At 48.2% G+C, this 8735-nt stretch overlaps 1 non-coding gene across 1 annotated transcript; it reads right to left on the bottom strand.

The window, feature by feature from the left end:
• Positions 1-2157: 2157 nt before the first annotated feature.
• Positions 2158-2319, bottom strand: LOC114698460. The gene has a single exon (XR_003735351.1). It is a non-coding gene; the product is annotated as a U1 spliceosomal RNA (small nuclear RNA).
• Between the last annotated feature and the right edge of the window lie 6416 nt (positions 2320-8735).

Below are 8735 nucleotides of genomic sequence, written 5' to 3'. Positions count from 1 at the left end.
ATATACCAAGCTGGCTTTGGAGATGTGTAAAAGTTAAAACCTTCCTTTTTAAAAAAAGAAAAGGGGAAGTGCTGTGGGATGGTCTGTATGTCAAATCTGTTGCTCTGATTGGTCAATAAATAAAACACTGATTGGCCAGTGGCCAGGCAGGAAGTAGGTGGGACAAGAAGAGAGGAGAATTCTGGGAAGCAGAAGACTGAGGCAGAGACACTGCCAGCTGCCGCCATGACCAGCAGCATGTGAAGATGCCGGTAAGCCACCAGCCACGTGGCAAGGTATAGATTTATGGAAATGGATTAACTTAAGCTATAAGAACAGTTAGCAAGAAGCCTGCCACGGCCATATAGTTTGTAAGCAAAAAAAAATCCCTGCTTGAATTTAAATGGAACAATAATTTAATGTTATTTTATAAATATTGCACAGGGACTAAGGTTTTGTGTAATTTATGCTTGTCTGCGTTGTTCAACAAAATGAAAATCATGTTTATCCATCATCAAGTAATTCATATTTTACTACTTACACTTAAAGATCAGGCCCTACATCTTAATGAAAGTTCCACCACCTGCTGTCAGGACATAGGTTGGGACTGACCTTTGACCAATGGGCCTTGGTGGTGGGACACAAGTTTCCCTACAGTGAAAGAAGGGGAGGAGATCAGAGAGTGAGATGGGAGGGGAGAGAGAGAGAGAGAGAGAGAGAGAGAGAGAGAGAGAGAGAGAGAGAGAGCGCTCAGAGAGCACTAAGTAGCCAAAGAAAGCTGTGCTGCTGACCTAAGCGCCCAGGATTTGGAAAAGGCACCTCTAGAAGCTGGAGAAGCAAAGAAATGTCTCTCTCTTCCCCTGGAGCCCCCCCAAGCCACAGCTGTGCCAACTCTTTGGGGACTCCTGCCGGTTTTGTCTTAAACCACCGAGTTTGTGGTGACATGGTACAGCAGTGTGGAACCAATGGGGACTTGGGGACAGAGGCCCGCCTCCTCACAGGACCCGCTGTTGAGGGACATGCTTCTCTCATCTCTGAACTGGGGGCTCCCAGGCTGACCCCTGCCAGGCTGGGCATCCCAGAGGGAAGAATGAAGCCTCCGGAAGGTCTCTTAGCTCCACGAGGCCTATGGAAAGCGCTCCCTCTCCTAGGAAGGCCACAGGGGCGTATTCAAACAGCAGGTCTTTTTACTTGTGGCTTGGGTTACATCCCCCTTGGTGTAGCAACCCGCTCTGCCTCCAGAAACACTGACTGGCGACTCCCAAGGGGTTGCAGCAGGAAGTGAGTTAGACTCGATTCACCAGTGCTTTTACGTTGCACCAACACAAACAGCTACTGCCAGGGCAGAAAGCTACTGTGCAACCAAACCGAAGCTGGCACGGAAGAAGCCGTCCATTCCCAGCAGCTCTGCTCTGTGGATTTCTTCACACGGTGCACACTCAAAGCCCAAGAACTGTCCAACACGCACCCACATGTACACACACCACAGATACACACATGTGTATGCACACAGCCCTACACACGCACACTCACATACAATTACACACCCACACATGCACACGGGAGAAAGGCTCTAGGACCACAAGGGTACAAGGCACAGAAACAAGACTCACAAGAGGTTCAGTTGATTTCCCTTAGTTACAGCAGCTGCATTTTAAACTACCCTGGCCAGGCCGCTAAGGCTGTACGTAGCCTGGGGGAAGTTCTGTTTCCCCAGACAATGGCTCTGTTGCTGCTGCTGAAGGTAGTTCTAACTAAACCCCTATAGTGCAACTAAAACTCAAGATTCAAAGGCTAGGTTAAAACCAGTGAGCTTTGAGAGTTAGAGCAGCAGCCGCTAACTTTGTCTTTGCTGGTGACCCCAGAGGCCGCTCCCTTCCACAACGCCCCAACTAAAAAACCCATGCTAGGCTCCTCCCTGCGACTTCCTGTCAGCCAGTTGCTAACCCCGCCTCTCTGAACCCAGCTTAATTGTATTTAATTAACGCAAATGCAGCACATCTTTACACAGTTAACAAATGCAGCATGAAAAAAAAATGTAACACATCTTTGCCTGGTTAAACAAATATTCCACAAGAGATCCAGGTGCATCCCTTCCAAACACAGTTACAGTAATCACACCAAAGTATACACTTGGGGGAAAAGATTCAAATACTTTTTCAATGTTTTAACACTTGTTGGGGAAGAGTGCAAATGCGATCCCCACTACCATAAAGCATGCAGTCGAGTTTCCCCCACGTGGGAAACTCACTGGGGTCAGCACATCTTGAGTGCAGTGGATAAAGCTTGCCCTGGAAAACCACCCTCTTGACCAAGGTATTTCCCCAGCCAGGTTAGTATCAAATATGTATTCTTAAAACAAAGGGAATCGCAATGGTCACAGAATGGGAAATATTGACAAAGGTATTTTAGTGGATGTTTGCAAAGGGAGTATGGATAGTCATTTTAAGCCAATACAGTAGATAAGGTGAAATTCTTTTGGTTTTATGAAAAATTGTTGAAGAGAGCTGGAGAGATAGGTCAGCAGTCAAGGGCACGGGATGCTCTTGCAAAGCACCCCGGTTCAATGTCCAGCACCCACTTTGGCAGCTCACAACCGTGGATCTGATACCGTCTTCTGAGCTCAGCGGGCACCAGGCATGCACATAGTTCACAGACAGACATGCAGGTGAAACACTCATACACATACAATAATTTTAAAAAAGAATTATGAGGAATCAGACCTCTATGAGCTGTGCCAGGTGGTGACTGGAAGTAATTTCTGTGTGTGTTTGGGGCCTGTGAAGACATGCAGTGTAAAGTCACCCATGGAAGACAGAGCTGACGTAACTGAGAAGATGACTGCGTGCTGTGCAAGAGGCTGGAACACCCCCTCCCACCCCGCCCGCCCCCATAGACAGCAAGATTCTGGACAGTCCGAAAGCGTAGACCTGCAGCCACTGCTTTCCACCATTGGTTTGTGTGAGACTCAGTGGAGCGATCTCACAGCACAGGACCGAGTGAATGGGACCATTTGTCACACAACTCCAGGTCTGCCGCTAGCACCCGTGGTGAGTGACTCACGCATGTCAGTCTGATGCCTCGCCACTCTTCTCTGTGACTTACAGGAACGCCACTGCTCTGAGCCCTGAGTCTGTCCAGAACAGCTCTAATTTGCTCAACTGCCAAGCTCTTCCAGGAACCTTCCAGGATCCCAGAGTAAGTTTTATTTTACACACACACACACACACACACACACACTCACAGGATATGATCTCAATCTTTCTAGAAAACAGATCAATCTGAGCTTCTCCGAACTGAGAGAACCCAAGAGATTTCATTAGACACGTCCTGCTCTGAGAGTCCAGGCAAACCAAACCTCAGGTCTTTCTTTACCAGTTCCCACTGGGAGCTTCCAGGAAGAGAACTGCCTGCTCCTGGAGACCGGGGAGAATTTACTCTTTCCTGCAGATTTCATTGGACTCTGAACGGTCCCACCACAAGCTCATGTTTTGAATCTTGGCCACTGGCTAGTGGTGCTAATTCAGCAGGCCGTGGAACCATTAGGAGATGGGGTCTAGCCCGCAGAAGTAACTCAGCAGGGTAGGTCTGTGGGTTTCACCTGGCCTGGTTCCTTTCTTGCTCTCAGGTCCTCTGTGACATGAACAGCCTCTGCCACGCACTCGTGCTGCTGGGTTGTCCCTGCTGTGATGGACCCAAATCCTCTGAAACCGTGAGCGAAGATAAATCCTTCCTTAGAGAAGTTCAAACTGCGGGGCTGGAGAGACCACTCAGTGGTTAAGAGCACTGGCTGCTCTTCCAGAGGACCCGGGTTCAATTCCCAGCACCCACATGGCAGCTCACCACTGTCTGTAACTCCAGTTCCTGGGGATCTGACACTCTCACACAGACATGCTTGCAGGCAATACACCAATGCACATAAAATATAAATAAATTATTATTATTAATAATATTAAGAAGAAGAAAGAAGAAGAAGAAGAAGAAGAAGAAGAAGAAGAAGAAGAAGAAGAAGAAGAAGAAGAAGAAGAAGAAGAAGAAGAAGAAGAAGAAGAAGTTCAAACTGCAAAAGTCATTAGCATTTGTGCCAAAGCTTCTGAGCCTGAAAGAGAGGGTGCCTGGCAACAAACCAGACCTTCACTCAGCGATCATCAGGGTCCTACTTTAGGTTCAACTCCAACACGAGGCTCCGTTTATATCCACAGAGGGCACTCAGCTGCAAACACACAAGGAAGTCAGTGGGGCTGATGTGGAGGTATCACCCCACAGAGACCAACAATGTGGTTCCAAGCAATGGGAGACAGTAATGAGGGAGGGTCCCAAAGTTCTCGGGGAGCAGAAGCCCAGATGAGAGATTGAACTCAGAATTTAGACTGTAGGCATGGGAACAGGGGGGCCAGGGAAGACAGGAAGAGGGGCAAGCTGGTACATCCACAGCAGCGGAAGCAGAGAAGCAGAAAGTTGGGCACAGGTGGGCACAGCTGCGCACAGCTGCAGAGACTCGTATACTAACAGCAAGGAGCAGAGGGCTGCTGGGCCTCAGAACAGCGCTGGTTACAGGAGAAGTTAGACATGAGCTGCAGTGGGCTTTGAAATCAGGCCAGAGTGAGGGAGCCACACCATCACTCATTGGTCATGTGATCCGCGGCAAGCTCAGCCAGGCTTTGCTCAGAGGAGCAGAGCCGTTATGCCAAGTGCATACGTGCACACGTGTGTAAGTAGGGTATTAAAAAGATTTGATCTGCTACCATTGTAGGAGTTGGCCACAGTCTGTGTGGCATTGTCTTTCCTATGTCTGAGGATGAAGTTCTTAGGCAGGAAACCGGGAGGAAGTGAACGACAGGAAGTAGCGGAAGCAGGGACAAGCTATCATCTGAGACTATCTAGAGTTCAGTTCTAGTCCACTGTTAGTCCTCCAGTTTGAACATTCATGCAGGCATCCTGCAGGGAAAGCTGGCACTCTTTGCCACAGAGCAAAACCAAGCACACCTGCCCGGAGCTGGAGCAGCTGTGGTGGAATGTCCTGCTGGGGCTCGTTCCTGCCACCCAGGATGCCAACAGATAAGGATGCCATGCTCTGTGACCTGTGACAAGGTTTCACTCACAACCAATTCCCAAGAGCAGGGATTATGGCTGCACACTTTCTGCTACCCAATACACCCCGTGTACAAACACCTGTTCCCGTCCATTCCGACTCAGCCGGAAGAGGAACTCCAGAAAGTGAGGTGATGGCTCAGCAAAGACAGCACAAGACAAATCCGCTCGTGGGAACGGTCCCTATCCCTGATGGCCTCCGAATCTGTGCAACGGAAGTCGGGACCTTGAGCACGAGGGACCCGACACACCCAGACGTGGATCACTGGCCTCTCTGACACTTCCATCCACCTGCTCTGGGGGCAGCACCTGCATCCTCTCACAAGCAGGCTACTAGCAGGAGGGAAAGCTTCAGGACCAGTGGTCTGGATGAAAGACAGTGACTTTGGAAAGAGGTGGGACAGATTCAGGTTTCCCAGAGCCAAAGTTCGTATGATGTATGTGAACTCTCTTCATATAAAATAATGTACAATAAAGAGTATGAATCCGGAGGTGGTGGCGCACGCCTTTAATCCCAGCACTCGGGAGGCAGAGGCAGGCGGATCTCTGTGAGTTCGAGTCCAGCCTGGGCTACCAAGTGAGTTCCAGGAAAGGTGCAAAGCTACACAGAGAAACCTGTCTCGAAAAACCAAAAAAAAAAAAAAAAAAAAAAAAAAAGATATGAAGTTAGGCACAATGGTAAATATTAATTTAGAATGAGAAAATAAACAACAGATTACCATTTTAAGGCTGCCAGATTCACAAAGTCTAGGAAACTAAGGAAACCTTGTGACTGCCCACCATGCTTTCCAATTCCCTTTACTCGATTCTATACTATGTTGTTATCCTGGCCTCTATGGAGACAGGAAGGTACTTCAGCCCCTTCTGTGGCATGACTTATCAAAATCTGCTTTTTAACCTGTAAGTTAGAAAAGTTCCTTTTAACTTCACAATTAGTTGAGACGTGTGTAACTGTGACATAACATGGCAAGTATTGATCTCTACATATGTGAATACATTCGCACGCGCCGCGCGTGTGTGTGTGTGTGTGTGTGTGCGTGTGCGCGCGCGCATGCGCGCGCGCATGTGCAGATAAATTTAGTCTTTCCTCTAGCATGACTAGCCAAAATTTGCTTTTGACAAATATTTTATTGGACAATACGTGTGTCTGTGCAATGTGAGTGCAGGGCCCAGAGTCCAAAGGAGGTTGTTGGATCCCCTGGAGCTGAGTTACAGGACACAGAGCTGCTGACCTGGGTGTAGGAACTGACCTTGGGTCCTCCGTAAGAACAGCCGGTGCTCTTACCGCTGAGCCAACTCTCCAGCTCTAAAACTTGGTTTGTGTTATTGCTGACTTGGAAAGTTTCCTTTTGACTCACAGCTACTCTTGATCTACATCTGAATATGCTGCGAACATCCTGGCATTTCTCGAGACTCTCACAGCCACTCCAACGCTTCCCTACAGAAGTGTGTCAGAAAAAATACTCAAAGAGGAGACCCAGAGTCTCAACCAAGTGGCTACAAGCTCCGGCCACTTTGCAGATTTCACAAAAGCACGTGACAGGAGATGGAGAGGCGGCTCAGAAGAGTGCTGCTGCTCTTCCAGAGGACCCGGGTTCGGTTCCCAGCACCCACCCGGCAGCTCACAGCCACCTATAACTTCAGTTCCAGGGGATATGAAGTCTCTTCTGACTTCATAGGCTCCTGAATGCATGTGGTGCATGCAAGCGCGTGCGTGCACACACATACATGTAAAATAAATATTTTTAAGAGCATTTGACTGTGTGCACACAGTCCCAGGAACAGCTCGTGCTCTCATGGTCTTGGAAGACGCAAATGAAATGCCCTGAGATTTAATCTTTTTACTGTGTCCACAGTAAACTTGCCTCCAAAGGGGAGAGGCAGCTGGGAACTAAGAGAATACACAGAAAGGGAGGCACATGACTCAATCAATGCCGTACAGGTGCTCAGAGGGAAAGACAGGAAGTGCCAGTAAAACTAAGTTCCCGTTATCAGCAGCTGCCAGATCTCAGTAGAAGTAAGAGCCAGCTATCAAGGACATCGGGACTCCTCTCGCAGGAAGGGCAGGAGAATGCAAGCCAGCACTGAGTTGGCCTTGGCAAGGAGAGTTGGCAAAGTTGCCGTGGGGCAAGGAGAGAATCACTTGCATTTGGGGTGCTGTATGCTTGAGGCAATGGGGGTGCCAATCCAAGGAAGGCTCTTTGGCACTGTGCTATGACTTCTGCACGGAAAACAAATCCTCTTAGTTTTAGCAGAGAAGAGCTCCGGAGGGAGATTCTGGAGAGGGTCGGGGCGGGGGTTATGGCAGGGTGGCAGCTCTTCTGAAGATTTTCTATCTGGGGTCAAGACTACAAGGCTGAAAAGCCCAGTGGTTACAAGCTCTTTTTTTTTTTTTTAAGATTTATTTACTTGTTTGTTTATTTATTATGTATACAGCATGTATAACTACAGGTCAGAAGAGGGCACCAGATCCCATTACAGATGGTTGTGAGCTGTCATGTGGTTGCTGGGAATTGAACTCAGGACCTCTAGAAGAACAGTCAGTGCTCTTAACCTCTGAGCCATCTCTCCAGCCCGGTGACAAGCTCTTTATGGCCTCAGCTAAGGCAGACACATGCGCCTGCCTTAACTGACACCCTGCATCAAAAAAAGTAAAACAAGACCAATAGGACGAGGTGGGGTGAACACGCTTCTCATTCATAGCCCACAGCCTGTGGGTTAATTTTCTCTCGTTTGCCATTTTCAACACATCATGTTGAGAAGGGTCCCGACAAACTCTCCCGCTTTCACTTGGCCTGTAAGTACATTTTTGTGTCTTGAAATACTCAAGGCATAGTTCAAATTCTTGCTAGATATTTTATCCCGTATCTTTATAACAGGTTGTCTTGGGTTTCTATTGCTATGCCAAAACACCATGACCAAAAAGCAAGTTGGGGAGGAAAGAGTTTATTCAGCTTACTGAATAAACACTCCACATTGCCTTATCACCAAAGTAAACCAGGGAAAGAACTCATGCAGGGCAGGAACCTGGAGGCAGGAGCTGAGACAGAGGCCATGGAGGGGTGCTGCAGACTGATTTGCTTCCCCTGGCCAGCTCAGCCTGCTCTCTTGTAGAACCCAGGACCACCAGCCCAGGGATAGCACCACGCACCTTGGGCTGGGCCCTTCCTCATGGATCACTAATTGAGAACATACTCTACAGCTGGATTTGATCACGGAGGCATTTGCTCAACTGAGGATCCTTCCTCTCTGATGACTCTCGCTTTTGACATACAAAACCCACCAGTACACAGGCTCATGTCAAGAGTTATGTGAGCACACAAGGAGGGTGTGTGGGCCCATGACTAACGTACAGCCCGTTTAAAGTCAACCAGGGCTACCTGAGACCTTATTTCAAAAAACAATAAAGGGAATAGAAAGGCTTCGGGGGTTAAAAGCACAGTTGCTGCTCTTAAAGAGGATCTGTTTTTGTTTTTGTTTTTGTTTTTTTTTTAAGATTTATTTATTTATTATGTATACAGTATTCTGCCTGCATGTGTCCCTGCAGGCCAGAAGAAGGCTCCGGATCCCATTACAAGTGGGGACCCCATTACAAGTGGTTGTGAGCCACCATGTGGTTGCTGGGAATTGAACTCAGGACCTCTGGAAGAACAGTCAGTGCTCTT

Source organism: Peromyscus leucopus, chromosome 12, assembly GCF_004664715.2.
Source record: "Peromyscus leucopus breed LL Stock chromosome 12, UCI_PerLeu_2.1, whole genome shotgun sequence".
NCBI classification, from domain to species: domain Eukaryota; kingdom Metazoa; phylum Chordata; class Mammalia; order Rodentia; family Cricetidae; genus Peromyscus; species Peromyscus leucopus.
Note: the sequence above shows the minus strand (reverse complement) of the source record. Positions and strands in the feature narration are given on the sequence as shown.